The sequence below is a fragment of the Pelophylax lessonae genome, assembly GCF_965119305.1.
Source record: "Pelophylax lessonae genome assembly, chromosome: 4".
In the NCBI taxonomy this organism is placed as follows: Eukaryota; Metazoa; Chordata; class Amphibia; order Anura; family Ranidae; genus Pelophylax; species Pelophylax lessonae.
Window position 1 is genome coordinate 599,228,352 of NC_138771.1, and position 16,752 is coordinate 599,245,103.

Consider the following 16,752-nt stretch of genomic DNA (forward strand, 5'->3'; position numbering starts at 1 on the left):
TCATGTACTTTTTTGAGCATTGGGCGTTTTGCTTACGGCGTCAAAACGCTCAGATGTGAACAGGGGCCATTGAAATGAATAGGATTTGTCTTGTTGGGCGTTTTGAGAGCTGATCCTAGAGCAGAAAAACGCCCCCAAAACGGCCCAAAACGCCTACATGTGAACTTAGCCTAAATGTAAGTCCTTTATTCAATAGCATGATTTCTGACTGGTGATAAGCCAAATGTACCCTGGTTTGTTTTGGAGTGGGTTCAGCAAACGTTACTAAAGTTCAGGTGCCAAAATCCAACCCCTTGAAATGAATGGGAACCGAATCTTAGAAATCAGTAATGGTTGTTTTCTTGGCTAATATGCAAAAGGGTTGTCTAACAAATGTCATGGGGGCTGGGCACTCTTTGGGTACATGCATCAAAGTAAAAAAATGTTTAAAAAAGCGTATTGCCCAGCGGGAAGAGGGCCTTTTTTAGGCAGCATAATAGGCAACATTAAAAATACACAGTCCCTTTATAGAACCTGCTTGGTGCTTGGGGATGCCTTAACCACTTGCCAACCACCAGCAGTACATATACAGCAGCAATTTGGCTCTGTCCCGCGAAACAACGTAACTGTACGTCGTTTTGCGGGACCGCTAGTGGGGGGATACATGGAGAGCCAATCAGCAGGTCCACGGGCAGCTGCAAACGCTCCCCGTGGAGACAGAATGGCGATCTGCCATTGTAAACATGGCAGACCGCTGTTCTGTCATTTATGTCCACAGGGATCCTGTGTTCCTCTTATTTAGAAACACAGGTCTCTGTGTTCATGCAGCAAGCCCCTTCCCCCCACAGTTAGAAAGCATCCCCTAGGGACACATTTAACCCTTTGATTGCCCCTGGTGTTAACCCCTTCCCTGCCAGTGTCATTATTACAGTAACAGTGCATATTTTTAGCACTGATTACTGTAGTAATGCCACTGGTCCCCCCAAAAGTGTCAGTTAGGTGTCCGATCTGCTGCAGTCCTGCTAAAAATCGCTGATCGCTGCAATTACTATTAAATAAATAAATAAAAATGACATAAATCATTTCTCTTTTCTAGTTTGTAGACACGATAACTTTTGCGCAAACCAATCAATATACGCTTATTGGGAATTTTTTTACCAAAAATATGTAGCAGAATACAAACTGGCCTAAAATTATGAAAAAAATTTCATTTGATTTTTTTTTTTTTGGGAATGTTATATAGCAGAAAGTAAAAAATACTGTATTGGGTTTTTTTTCAGAATTGTCGCTGTTTTTTTTTTTTATAGCGCAAAAAATAAAATCCGCAGAGGTGATCAAATACCACCAAAAGAAAGCTATATTTCTAGGAAAAAAAGGACATTAATTTTATATGGGTACAGTGTCGCACGACCGCGCAATTGTCAGTTAAAGTAATGCAGTGCCGAATCGCAAAAAATGGCCTGGTCATTAAGGGGGAAAACCTTCCGGCTTAGAAGTGGGTAAAGTTGTACATGGTTATACGGAACATTACAATTCTCAGGGACAGCATCAGTGACACCATACTGTGACATCGCATAATATGCATGTGTAATAATTTAGCTTACTTTTACTTTATTTATTGGATCATATACAGCAGTAGCAACCCAATATGATTTCCATTCCAAAAATAGGTAGTTTTTGCAAAGACAACAAATTTTTTTGTGTTTCAGTATTAGGTCGTAATTAAGCTAGGAACATTGCAATATACCTAATATCTATCAATAAGTATGCACCATGAAAAAAAATAAAGCTAAAGCTATGAACTTAATATGCATTGCCAAACAGGGTCAACGCAAGTCACAAAGCATAGCTTGTGATCTTCATTTCGGTACTATACTATATTATGTACAAAGTATGACAAAATGTCAACCCAAAGTAATCACAACCCCACATTCCAGAGATGAGGTAGTTGTTAAAGGAAACTAAAAAATTACAGAGCCATGTGTCAGAAACAAAATATGGCACAGTGGCTGGAAAGTATGTAAGCATTTTGAATAGGTCTCAAAGCAGCTATGTAAAATGGAGAGATATGTCATTTTTTTCCAGAGATAACAATTATATTATGATATTTCAAAGACAGCAGCCATAAATAATGCATAGACTGCGTTAAAGGTAGAGGTGAGGCCTATTTTGTTGTAAAAAGAAAAATTCAGTTTATTATATCAGTCAAGAGCCAGAAATATTTCTCATTCTTCACACCGTGTAAATCTTCTTACTGGGCTGTAATAGAAAATGGAGAGACTAGGCAGGTTTTATCATGAAATCAAAATGAGTGTGAACTTTTTCTGGGCCTTGAGCCATAAAAATTCAACTGATTTGCTGGACAGTATGTACTCCTTTTCTGCTAAGATGCTTAGAGGGATAGAATAGGCAAATTACATATGGAATAAACAAAACGTTTTCTGAGAGAGAAGACCAAATCATTTTTGAAGCCTTTCTGGTAATCTGAGAGAGAGCAGGGAGATTTCATGTATATAAAACCAATTATTTTCTGTTTTTTAAGATTGAAGACCAAAAAAATGTACACTTTTTAAACCTTTTTTTGTATAGGTTACAATTTTTAAGAGAGAAAAAGAAGATTGCATAGAAATAGAAAATGAGTGTCTTTTTTAATATACCGTATATAAGAAGATAGAAACGCGTTACAGATTTGCACCACAGCTATTAAGCCTTTTAGGATAGGCCACAAATTCAGAGTGATTGAGTATTGAGCATATTGCAATTGAAAAAGAAAAATTATTGTTTAAAATTGGAAACATAAAAATATCACATATTTGGAAAACAGCTTTTAAGCCTTTTTTTACAGGCTGCAACTGAGCAGGCATTCTGCATCTGGAAATAAAAAATGAGTGTCTTGATTCAGAGACTGGCGATAAAAAATAATGTTACAGTTGTCCACCACAGCTACAATTGGACAGGCTACAATCTCTAAGAGATTGAGCCGGTATATTGCACCCTTTTTTTTTTTTAAATTGAAAAAAGAAAAATTGTACAGATTTGCAGCGTACCTATGAAACCTTTATTGGATGGGACGCAATTTCAGCGATAAAGAGAAAGCACACTGCATCTTGAAATAGAAACCTTTTTTCGGAAATTAAAGATGGGAAAATTTCAAACATTTACACCACAGCTATTAACTACTTGCCGATCACCCACAGTCAGACCCGTACAGGCAAAGTGACGTAGTACTACGTCGCTCACCTGAGAGCCTCTAGGGGGCGAGCGCGCGCCAGCGGGGGCGAGCGTGCGCCGCCGGAGCCGCGCTCCTGACCCCGCTCGTTCCCTGACATGTCCACGCGTGTGACCGGCGGACCCGATGTCCGCCGGTCACTCGCGATCTCCCGGTGCAGAGGCAGAGTGGCAGGCGGCTGATGTAAACAAAGCCGTCTGTCATTCTCCCTGATCTAACTGCAGAGATCATACGATCCTGCTATATAGGATCGTATGTCTCTGTGGTTACATCACTAGCCATGCCCCTTTACAGTTAGAAGCACGCCCTTAGGGACACACTTAACCCCTTGATTACTAATAAAGTTAGCCCCTTCCCTACCAGTGTCATTTTTACAGTAACAGTGCATATGTATAGCACTGATTACTGTAGTAATGTCTCTGGTACACCCAAAAGTGTCAAAAATGTCAGTCAAGGGTCCGATCTGTCCGCCACAATGTCGCAGTCCCGCAAAAAAAAATCGCAGATCGCTGCCATTACTCGTTAAATAAAAAAACAATAAAAATGACAAAAATCTTTCCCTTAGTTAGTAAACGCAATAACTTTTGCGCAAACCAATCAAAATACGCTTATTGGGATTTTTTTACCAAACATACAGTGGGTACGGAAAGTATTCAGACCCCCTTAAATGTTTCACTCTTTGTTATATTGCAGCCATTTGCTAAAATCATTTAAGTTCATTCTTTTTCCTCATGAATGTACACACAGCTCCCCATATTTACGGAAAAACACAGAATTGTTGACATTGTTGCAGATTTATTAAAAATGAAAAACTGAAATATCACATGGTCCTAAGTATTCAGACCCTTTGCTGTGACACTCAAATATTTAACTCAGGTGCTTTCCATTTCTTCTGATCATCCTTGAGATGGTTCTACACCTTCATTTGAGTCCAGCTGTGTTTGATTATACTGATTGGACTTGATTAGGAAAGCCACACACCTGTCTATATAAGACCTTCCAGATCACAATGCATGTCAGAGCAAATGAGAATCATGAGGTCAAAGGAACTGCCTGAAGAGCTTAGAGACAAAATTGTGGCAAGGCACAGATCTGGCCAAGGTTACAAAAAGATTTCTGCTGCACTTAAGGTTCCTAAGAGCACAGTAGCCTCCATAATCCTCAAATGGAAGACGTTTGGGACGACCAGAACCCTTCCTAGAGCTGGCCGTCTGGCCAAACTGAGCTATCGGGGGAGAAGAGCCTTGGTGAGAGAGGTAAAGAAGAACCCAAAGATCACTGTGGCTGAGCTCCAGAGATGCAGTCAGGAGATGGGAGAAAGTTGTAGAAAGTCAACCATCACTGCAGCCCTCCACCAGTCGGGGCTTTATGGCAGAGTGGCCCGACGGAAGCCTCTCCTCAGTGTAAGACACATGAAAGCCCGCATGGAGTTTGCTAAAAAACACCTGAAGGACTCCAAGATGGTGAGAAATAAGATTCTCTGGTCTGATGAGACCAAAATAGAACTTTTTGGCCTTAATTCTAAGCGGTATGTGTGGAGAAAACCAGGCACTGCTCAAGTCATCACCTGTCCAATACAGTCCCAACAGTGAAGCATGGTGGTGGCAGCATCATGCTGTGGGGGTGTTTTTCAGCTGCAGGGACAGGACGACTGGTTTCAATCGAGGGAAAGATGAATGCGGCCAAGTACAGGGATATCCTGGACAAAAACTTTCTCCAGAGTGCTCTGGACCTCAGACTGGGCCGAAGGTTTACCTTCCAACAAGACAATGACCCTAAGCACACAGCTAAAATAACGAAGGAGTGGCTTCACAACAACTCCGTGACTGTTCTTGAATGGCCCAGCCAGAACCCTGACTTAAACCCAATTGAGCATCTCTGGGGAGACCTAAAAATGGCTGTCCACCAACGTTTACCATCCAACCTGACAGAACTGGAGAGGATCTGCAAGGAGGAATGGCAGAGGATCCCCAAATCCAGGTGTGAAAGGCTTGTTGCATCTTTCCCAAAAAGACTCCTGGCTGTATTAGATCAAATGGGGGCTTCTACTAAATACTGAGCAAAGGGTCTGAATACTTAGGACCATGTGATATTTCAGTTTTTCTTTTTTAATAAATCTGCAACAATGTCAACAATTCTGTGTTTTTCTGTCAGTATGGGGTGCTATGTGTACATTCATGAGGAAGAAGAATGAACCTAAATGATTTTAGCAAATGGCTGCAATATAACAAAGAGTGAAAAATTTAAGGGGGTCTGAATACTTTCCGTACCCACTGTATGTAGCAAAAAACAAATTGGCCTAAAATGTTAACAAATTTTGATTTTTACATTTTATTTTGGGAATTTCATATAAAAAAATTTGAAAAATATTGTTATCTTTTCAAAACTGTCGCTGTTTTTTTGTTTATAGCGCAAAAAGTAAAAATCGCACAGGTGATCAAATACCACCAAAAGCAAGCTCTGTTTGTGGGAAAAAAGGACATCAATTTCATTTGGGTACAGCGTCGCACGACCGCGCAATTGTCCGTTAAAGTTACGCAGTGCCGAATCGCAAAATAGGGCCTGGTCTTTGGGCAGCCAAATCCTCCGGGGCTTAAGTGGTTAAGCAGACAGGCCACAATTTCTGAGGAAGTGAGCAGACATATTGCATCTGGAAAGAAAAATCAGGTTCTTTTTGTTTTTCATTGAAAAGATAAACATTTTACAGAGTGCAGCGCACTTTTAAAGCCTTTAATATATAGGCCTCAATTTCTGAGGAGAGAGAGAGAAAGCAGATTACATTTGGAAACAGTCTAATGTGTCTACTTTGGAGACTGATGATGGAAAAATAATAAATGTTTGGCACCACAAGCCATGGTTGTCTACGCCGTAATATATGAGGGAGGGAGTAAGCAGATTGCACCTTGCAATGAAAAATTAGGTTTCTTTTTCACAGACTGAAGATAGACACATTTTACAGATTTGCTGCACAGCTTTTAATCCTTTTTGGATAGAGAGGTAGAGAGCAAGAAGATTGCAGCTGGAAATAAAAAATGATTGACCTGTTTTTTCCAGTACATTTTAACAGATGTTCAACACAACTTTGAGGCTGGTTTTACAATGGATTGTGGAGCGGTTTGCAGCAGGAGGTCCGGTGTGTCCGGTTCCCCATTTTAGGTTGAGGTGAATTCGGTCTGAATGTTTGGCTGAATTCAGACCTGAAATGGACCAGAAGATGCACACACATTTCCTACAAACTACTCTACAGCTGACCAGGAGCTGTGTGAACTCCATTGAGAGCCAGTCACACTCTCCTGACATGCGAATTTAATGCGGAGAAACCCGCATTTAATTCGCACCAGTGTGAACCCAGCCTTAAGCCTGTTTGGGATGTCTGTTATATATGAGCCAGAGAGCAAGAAGATTTCATCTAACAAAAAAAAAAATGTGATTTTTTTTTCCAGGTAAGAACAGAGAATATTCATTTAAAATATACAGATTTGCAGCACATCTTTTATACCCTTTAGGACAGTCTGAAGGTTTTTAGGTAAAGAGCAGACAGATTGCATTTAGAAATTAAAAAAATATTTGTTTCAATTTAATAAAGAAACTTTTTTTTAATTACAAAGCCCCATGGAGAGCTATATGTAGATTCAGTAAACACGCTGGAATCAGGGCAGCCCAGCAGTTTGATTACATACTGAGCAAGTTTTGGCTAGTGATATATCTTCATTACCAAATAATCAAAGGGGAGTCATCTGGTGGAAGGGGTCAACATCTGCCCTTGACCCCATGCAATTGGCCACTAAATGATCCAGCCACTGCCTATAGCTTCTGTCAGACAGTCCTGGGTTATGAGTGGAGAAGAATATTTTGAAATCCCTGTTAAGGCTGCTACAGCCACTACTGCTTCTCCTTTCAGTGATATGGATCTTCCAAGCCATGTTTTCCCTGAAATGGTATACTATCAGCCTCTGGAAAGGTGGTTAATAGTTTCTCCTACAGCCTATCCTCCAGGTGTTCATTTTTTACGCCTTCTGTAGAGAAGCCTGGCCCATGTTCACCACCTACTAAACACCCTCACTGCAACCATACTTCTCCTTTTCCTCCTCATGCTCTTCTTGTGCCTGTGGTGGTCTCACAGGGAGAGTTTAGATAAAGCAGACCTTGAAACACCAGGAAGTCCCCCTCTTTTGTCTCCTGCTGTGTCTCAAGTGTCTATTAAAAATAGTGCTGTTAATGCTTGCATTGTCATGGCTCTTCATTCATGCTGCCTCCACAAATGGTGAAAATAGGTGTATGCATCCTGAGGGAGGAGGCACTGACTTGAGTGAAAAACCTCAACTCCCCCCAGCCTGTCCTTGTGCCAGGGCCGATCCTGGGCGGGTGCACGGGGTGCGGTGCACCCAGGCGCTTCAAACTGTTAAAAAGGGGGGGGGGGGCCCTGGCCAAAGCTGCCAGTGACTCCGTCTCCTCCGGATACTGTGCACAGCCTCTGTGTCATGGTCTTACCTTCTTGCTGTTCTCCTTCGTTTGACATGTGCTGGCGGCCTTCTTGGTTTCTGGGTTTCTTGTAGCCTCCCACCCTGCGGCTCCTCCTTCCCACTGGGAGGAGCTGGATGCCTAGCTCATATATATAGGAGGTCTGTGGCTTCAGTTCCCTGCTTGGTCCTCCTGTGTTCACATGCTTCTAAGACTGCTGCTGCTCCTGGTTCCTGTTCCTGTCTTCGTCTGACTACCCTGCTGGTTCCTGATCCTGGCTTCGTCTGACTACCCTGCTGGTTCCTGATCCTGGCTTCGTCTGACTACCCTGCTGGTTCCTGACCCCTGGCTTCGCAAAAGACTCTGCATCAGTTTCGCCATCCGTTTGGACTTTTGCTTTACAGCTTGTTTTTCAATAAAGCTTTCTTATTTTCACTTATCTGTTGTTGTACGTCTGGTTCATGGTTCCGTGACATTAGGACCAAGCCATGAATTCTGACGGTACAGGGCCATCCTCGCTACCCACGCTGGTTGCCAGACTTGATCAGCAGGATCACCTGTTGGGTCGGTTCGCCGTGGCGTTGCAAACCCTGCTTGAACGCACGGTACCACAGGCCATGAATTCTGACGGTACAGGGCCATCCTCACTACCCTCGCTGGTTGCCAGACTTGATCAGCAGGATCACCTGTTGGGTCAGTTCGCCGTGGCGTTGCAAACCCTGCTTGAACGCACGGCTCATTTCGCTCCCGTTGCCGATGGGTCGGTTGTCGCTCCTGGGCCCGCTCCTACTGCCGCTCCGGTTGTTGCGCCAGAGTCTACCCCGACACCTGTTGTTGCGCCTGCGGTGTTTCGGGGTATGTCCGGTTCTGCCCCCCTTCCACAGCGCTTTGGGGGAGAGCCAACTCAGTGCCGAGGTTTCCTTAACCAGGTGGGCATTTATTTCGAGTTGCTGCCACATGCCTTTCCTACTGAGAGATCAAAGGTGGGCTTCTTAATCTCGCTGCTCTTGGACAAGGCCTTGGCCTGGGCCAGCCCTTTATGGGAGAACAACAATCCGGTGGTTGCCGAGTTTTCCGGTTTTGTTGCTTCTCTTCAGAAGGTATTCGATGTGCCGGCTCGTGCTGCCTCTGCTGCGAAGCTCCTTATGTCCATCAGACAGGGTTCACGATCCGTAGCTGAATACGCCATTGAGTTTCGTACCCTGGCAGCAGAGGTGGGCTGGAATAATGAGGCTCTGGTCGCTGCTTTCTCTCATGGTCTCTCGGATGCCTTGAAGGATGAGGTTGCAGCTAAGGACCTACCAGTGGAGCTCGAGTCTCTTATTTCTTTCCTGATTTTGATTGACACCAGACTCAGGGAGAGACCTTCCTTTAAGGAGAGTCTGCGGAGGCCTCCTAACAGATTGGCGCCTACCTTTGTTGTCCCACCCGTGCCTCCCTCTCCTCCCACGCCTCCTGGGGATGACTTGTCTGGGGGTGAACCCATGCAGCTGGGGTTTGCTCGCCTGTCCGAGGGGGAGAGGGTACTCCGGAGACGCGAGGGCCGATGCATGTACTGTGGTCTCGGTGGGCATTTTTGGTTGGCATGTCCGAACCGTCCGGGGAAACGCTCGCACCTGAGATCCTGTCGGGGGCAGATCTTGGGTGGAGTCTCCTCGTCCCCGGTTTCCCGTGTTGACAAACCACTGATCACTGTTGTCCTCTCCTGGGTCGGGGGCTCGGTGACGACCCAGGCGTTGGTGGACTCTGGTGCTGGTGGTTTGTTCATTGATAGTGTGTTCGCTGCCGCCAATTCCATTCCTCTGCAGGCTCGAGGTTCTCCTCTGGCTCTTGAGGCGATAGACGGCAGACCCCTTCTGCCGCCACACGTGACTCATGAGACCCTTCCAGTGGGGTTAGCCATTGGTGCCGTCCACAGAGAGTCGGTCTGCTTCCAGGTTATTTCGTCTCCACACTACTCGGTGGTCTTGGGGTACCCCTGGCTCCAGAAGCATAATCCGATTTTCGATTGGAGATCGGCCGAGATCCTCTCATGGTCACCGCAGTGTGGGGCTAGTTGCATCCATGGGCCTGTCAAGTTGCTGTGTACTTCCTCGGACTCTCTGTTGCCCCCTGAATACGAGGAGTACCGGGATGTATTCGATAAGGTGCGCGCGGTTGCCCTACCTCCGCACCGCCCATACGATTGTGCCATCGAGTTACAATCTGGTGCTGTTCCTCCCCGTGGCAAAGTCTATCCACTGTCGGTAGCGGAGAATGAGGCCATGGAGGAGTACGTGAGGGAGGCGCTTTCACGCGGACACATTCGCAAATCCTCGTCCCCGGCAGGGGCTGGATTTTTCTTTGTGAAAAAGAAGGGCGGTGAGTTGAGGCCTTGCATCGATTACAGGGGTCTCAATCGCATCACGATCAAGAACGCTTACCCGATACCCTTGATTTCCGAGCTGTTCGATCGCCTTAAAGGGGCCACGGTCTTTACCAAACTCGAGCTGAGGGCGGCCTATAACCTCGTAAGGATCAAGGCGGGCGATGAGTGGAAGACCGCGTTTAACACCAGGACCGGTCATTATGAATCCTTGGTTATGCCCTTTGGGCTGTGCAATGCGCCCGCAGTCTTTCAGGAATTCATCAACGATGTTTTCCGTGACCTGTTGCAGCAGTGTGTGGTGGTCTATTTGGATGACATCTTGGTATATTCTGAGTCCATGGAGACCCACATTCTGGATGTCAAACGAGTGTTGCAACGGTTACGAGAGAACAAGCTGTTCGGTAAGCTTGAGAAATGCGAATTTCACCGATCCCAGGTAACCTTCTTAGGTTACATCATTTCCGCTGAGGGGTTCTCCATGGATCCTGAGAAGGTTTCGGCTGTCTTACAGTGGCCCCAGCCCAGTGGTCTTCGCTCCCTGCAGCGTTTTTGGGCTTTGCCAATTATTATCGGAAGTTCATCAGGGACTTTTCCATGCTAGCCAAGCCTCTCACGGATCTGACCAGGAAGGGCAGCAATTCCCAGGTCTGGCCGCCCGAGGCCATCCGAGCTTTTGAGGCTCTAAAGTCCGCCTTTGTGTCCTCTCCGATTCTGTCGCATCCCAACCCTGGGTTGCCCTTTGTCCTCGAGGTGGACGTGTCTGAGACGGGAGTAGGCGCCCTTCTGTCTCAGCGTAGAACACCAGAGGGTCCTCTGCTTCCTTGTGGGTTTTACTCCCGGAAACTGTCTTCCGCGGAGTGCAACTACCAGATTGGTGACAGGGAGTTATTGGCCATCGTGCAGGCTCTTAAAGAATGGAGGCACTTGCTCGAGGGTTCGGTGGTTCCGGTCCTCATCCTGACGGACCACAAGAATCTGACCTACCTCTCTGAGGCCAAGAGATTGACACCACGTCAGGCCAGATGGGCTCTGTTCTTGTCACGTTTTAATTACGTGGTCTCCTACCTACCCGGTTCCAAGAACATCAGGGCGGATGCCTTATCACGGCAGTACTCCGACCTGTCCAGGGAGGAGTCGATTCCGACTTCGGTCATACCTCCGAATCAGATCCTGGCCGCCATTCGCACCAGCCTGACCTCTCCCCTGGGTGAGCAGATTTTGGCGGCTCAATCTGGTGCTCCCTCTGGGAGACCCAACGGCAGATGTTTTGTGCCTGAGGAGTTGCGCACTCGGTTGTTGCGAACCTACCATAACTCCAAGACCGCGGGGCATCCTGGAAAGAATCAGCTGTCCTGGGCTGTTTCACGTCTGTTCTGGTGGCCTTCCCTACGTTCCGACATCGCCGCATATGTAGCGGCATGCTCCGTTTGTGCCCAGAGTAAGTCTCCTCTGCACCTTCCGTTGGGCCTTCTGCAACCCTTAGCCACCGGGGAGCGCCCATGGTCACACCTGGGGATGGATTTCATTGTGGACCTCCCTGCATCCCGAGGCCATACGGTCATTCTCATGATTGTGGATCGGTTTTCCAAAATGTGCCACTGTGTTCCTCTCAAGAAGTTACCCTCTGCACAGGAGTTGGCCACGATTTTTGCCAGGGAGGTCTTCCGGTTGCACGGTTTGCCCAAGGAGATTGTGTCGGATCGGGGGAGTCAGTTTGTGTCCAGGTTCTGGCGCGCCTTTTGCTCCCAGTTGGGGATTCATCTCTCCTTCTCCTCGGCCTACCACCCTCAGTCCAATGGGGCCGCAGAACGATCCAATCAGGCCTTGGAGCAATTCCTTCGTTGCTATGTCTCCGATCACCAAGACAATTGGGTTGACCTTCTGCCTTGGGCTGAGTTTGCCAGGAACACGGCGGTGAACTCTTCCTCTGGGACGTCTCCCTTCATGGCCAACTATGGGTTTCAACCTGCCGTGTTACCGGAGGTATTCTCTCCCCAGGATATTCCGGCTGTGGAGGATCACCTTTCCGTCCTACGTGCTTCTTGGGTACAGATCCAGAGGTCCCTTGAGGTCTCTGCGCAGCGCCAGAGACTCCAGGCTGATCGCAGACGAGCGCCTGCTCCTTCCTACCAGGCCGGAGACCGTGTATGGTTGTCCACCCGCAACCTCAACCTTCGGGTGCCCACTCCCAAGCTGGCGCCTCGCTTTGTTGGTCCCTTCCGAGTGCTTCGCAGGGTAAACCCGGTAGCCTATGCCCTTGCGCTTCCTCCTGGCATGCGGATCTCCAACGTGTTTCATGTCTCCCTGTTGAAGCCACTGGTGTGTAATCGTTTCACTTCCTCGGTTCCTCGGCCTCGTCCGGTCCGAGTGGGCAATCGTGAGGAGTATGAGGTGAGCAATATCCTGGACTCACGCCTGGTCCGCGGTCGGGTGCAGTTTTTGGTTCATTGGCGTGGTTATGGTCCAGAGGAGCGTTCCTGGGTTCCCTCCGCAGATGTCCATGCTCCTGCCTTGCTCCGAGCCTTCCACGCACGCTTCCCTCAGAAACCGTTCTTTACTCCGCGGAGGAGGGGCCCTTGAGGGGGAGGTACTGTCATGGTCTTACCTTCTTGCTGTTCTCCTTCGTTTGACATGTGCTGGCGGCCTTCTTGGTTTCTGGGTTTCTTGTAGCCTCCCACCCTGCGGCTCCTCCTTCCCACTGGGAGGAGCTGGATGCCTAGCTCATATATATAGGAGGTCTGTGGCTTCAGTTCCCTGCTTGGTCTTCCTGTGTTCACATGCTTCTAAGACTGCTGCTGCTCCTGGTTCCTGTTCCTGGCTTCGTCTGACTACCCTGCTGGTTCCTGATCCTGGCTTCGTCTGACTACCCTGCTGGTTCCTGATCCTGGCTTCGTCTGACTACCCTGCTGGTTCCTGACCCCTGGCTTCGCAAAAGACTCTGCATCAGTTTCGCCATCCGTTTGGACTTTTGCTTTACAGCTTGTTTTTCAATAAAGCTTTCTTATTTTCACTTATCTGTTGTTGTACGTCTGGTTCATGGTTCCGTGACACTCTGCTTTCTTTCTTCCTCCTGCTGTATTGTATCACTGGTTGCTAGAACCGCTTAGCGTCTAGCAACCAGTGACGTCATATTTATACAGAGGTCTAATCATTGCACGGACCTTTTTCCACGCCCACCTTATGTCATCACTAGGCTCCCTGCTGCTCTTTATGTGGCTCAGAGTCTCCGCCTTCTCTGTCCCTCAGACCGGAAGTGGCGGGAAGTACATGGAAGCTCCTCTGAGGTGTGTAGAGCGCGGCGTGTTCCGTCTATACAGGATTGGTAAAGCGGGAGGTGAAGGTCTGTAATAGAATGTTTCTTCCACAGAGTCAACAGAACAGTTTACCTGTACATGGCGCGCTGACAGTGCTCAATGTTTCTTTCTGCTGTAAGATGGTTGATTCATAGAGTGAAATCTGGAGGGAGATGACATGTGCAGGCTCTGCCAATCACATCACTGATTACTGTGTTCAATGGGCATGACATGTAGGTCTCATGCACACACAATGTATTGTAAACTCTCCTGGAAGTCTTTCATCCTTCCAGAAAAAGCACCTGACATTGTAACGTGGTTACAGGCATCAAGCTCTTGGGCGATAATTCATTTTAATTGCCAGAATGTCATTTTATTCTGACCATTTAAGTGGGTTAAAGTTCAAGTGCTATATGTACCTAGTGTAAATGTCAAGCTTTTTCTTTCTGCCAAAACTGCTGCTCCTGGGCGCACTGGCAGTGACTTTTTTTTTTTTTTAATCACTAATAAACTCTAAAAACCTATGTGTGTATGGACACAGGACCCAGGAGCCTTTAGAGGCAGAGAGAAAAAATGCCATACGCCCCCCCCCCTCCCCCCAGGAGCAGCTGAAAATGTCCGGTGTGCATGAGGCCTTGGGATTTCTCAGAACATTTTAGTCTATGATTAGAGTGCAGCATTTCAGGGACATGAAAGGTACAGCACAGACTTCCCTCCTATGGGCATGTAGGGTAATTTACTGATTTTAGTGGAGATGAGTTCTGAATTCAGACATATTATACAATAGAGTGCTGCATCCCACTGCAATTTATAGATGGCTTTGCTCAGGGGTCTGCAGTATGTAATGACTAGCACAACAATAATCCAATGAAGTAGTCTGCAGCATGTGATGGCGTCTGGTGTTTTTTTTTTCTTTTCTTCTGAATGCATGTAAATACAACAGCTCTATGGGAAATCTTGGTCAGCTTGACATGGCACTGCTACCGAACCATAAGTGACAGGGAAACCAGATTTGGGGAGCATGTTAAAGGGACCCTGGGCTACGGCATGGTACATTACCTAGGCAAGCTGGCTGACCCCAAAATTGGATATGTGGAAGTTGTGGGTATTCCCCAAGTTTGGTGTCCCTGTCACTTGTGGTTCAGAAATAGTGTCGTGTCAAGCTGACCGAGATTTCCTATAGATGCCAATGTTAAAAACCAGGAGCCATGTCATGGCACTGGTAATCTGTATTTGGTGGGCACTGGTAAGCTGCATTTGGTGGGCACTGGTAGGCAGCATTTGGTGGACACTGGTAGGCTGCATTTGGTTGGCACTGGTAATCTGCATTTGGTGGGCACTGGTAATCTGCATTTGGTGGGCACTGGTAGGCTGCATTTGGTGGGCTCTGGTAGCCTGCAATTGGTGGGCTCTGGTAGACTGCACTTGGTGGGCACTGATGAGGATGCATTTGGTGGGCACTGGTAAGCTGCATTTGGTGGACACTGGTAGGCTGCATTTGGTGGGCCCTGGTAGGCTGCATTTGGTTGGCACTGGTAATCTGCATTTGGTGGGCACTGGTAATCTGCATTTGGGGGGCACTGGTAGGCTGCATTTGGTGGGCTCTGGTAGCCTGCAATTGGTGGGCTCTGGTAGACTGCATTTGGTGGGCACTGATGAGGATGCATTTGGTGGGCACTGGTAAGCTGCATTTGGTGGACACTGGTAGGCTGCATTTGGTGGGCACTGGTAGGCTGCATTTCTTGGGCACTGGTAACCTGCATTTGGTGGACACTGATGAGGCTGCATTTGGTGGGCACTGATAAGGCTGCATTGATCACTTGTATCATATCCGCAGTCTCTGACCATTTCCTGTATCAAGTCTGCAGTCTCTGACCATCCCCTGTCTGGGGGCTCTGTCTAACAGACTCTCTAACTGATGCCCTCTCTGTGTCCATTAGAGAGACCCCCCCCCTCCAGTTCCCATTAGAGTACTCTGCTTCTCTTACTGTAATTTGTTTATTGTTAAGAGATCGCGGTAGGCTCCCGGGGTAAGCCATTGCTATAGAAACATTTGTAAAGGGGAGGAGTTAGTAAGATGACCACGCCCATGTGCAGGCGCTAGAAAAATTTCTGCACCCAGGCGCCTGTGACCCTAGGATCGGCCCTGCCTTGTGCCATACTCCCGCAGGTCCTCATTTGTATTCTGTTGAAGCATGTGCAGCTGCTGTAGCATGGCTAAGTTAGAGTTCACATCACCTCTAGCAGTTTGCAGGCAGATGGAAATTCACCCTGAATTTCACCCAGCTGATCACTGGCTGGGTATGACCACCTTTAATAGCTGTAAAGTCTTCAGGTCTGCCTCAAAAGATGCTGTAAGCCTGGATACCTAACCAATAACTGCTGCACCACCAGGTTGAGGATGTGAACCGGAAAAGGCACGTGTGTGAACTTTCTCTGCGTAATACAAACAGCAGGTCGGTGCCATTGTCACACACACCTTTTCCTGACACAAGATATCATGAGGTTACCCAACCACGACCGGCTGGTGGAATATCTTCCACTGTGCAACCCCCTGTCCCCTTGGCATACCAGCTGTAAAACTGCATGCATTGTTGCATGGCCTCTTGAACACTTGGAGGGACTAATAGTACTAAGGACAATGCACCCAGAAAGGGATTTGAGATGGAGGGGGTGGAGGTGCTGATCTGTCACTGTCGTCAGGTGTCAGGATGTGCAGTGGCAACACCAGCTTCAGTGTTGTTCCCCATCCTGCATCCTTCCCAGCTACCAGCAAAGCGGCCCAATGGACTGTGAACAAGATTTAGCATCCCTGCTCATACTTGCTGGACCACGTCTATGTTGTCATGTGAATCCTACAGCAGGTCCAGTGACATGGAAACATTACCTTCCAAGTGATGAAGGAGGGTAAGGATGGCCTTATGGGAACCTGATATTGGTATACAGCACAGGCCAGAATTTCATGGAAGGGGGCAGTCTTCATCAGCTGGAATAGCAAAAATTGCAAAGCTAACAATTTTGCCAAATTAACATTGAGAAGATGGGGGTGGCCTGAGATGTCCTTTCTCTTTTCCTTGAGAAGCTCGAGCAGCGAAACCTGCCTGCTCAGTGCTAAAGATGGAGATCGCAGGGTGGGCTTGGCAGAATCAGATCATGATTGAAGCCTACACTTGGACACAAAAAGCTGCTTACACTTTGAGAGCTGCACAGGATTTTCTGCCTCTCCCTTAAGGCCTTCCAGACATGATGTTAATATAGGGAATATTCCTTAGTTTTATTACCAACTATGGAAAGAGCTGTATGAGAAATGTGGTGTGTTGGTCCACTTGACACTGTAATATTGGGCTGCACTGCTCCACTGGAAACAAAAGGCAGCTTTTGCTGTTTCACTAACAACTTACCACCACTGCTAGATAAGAGCT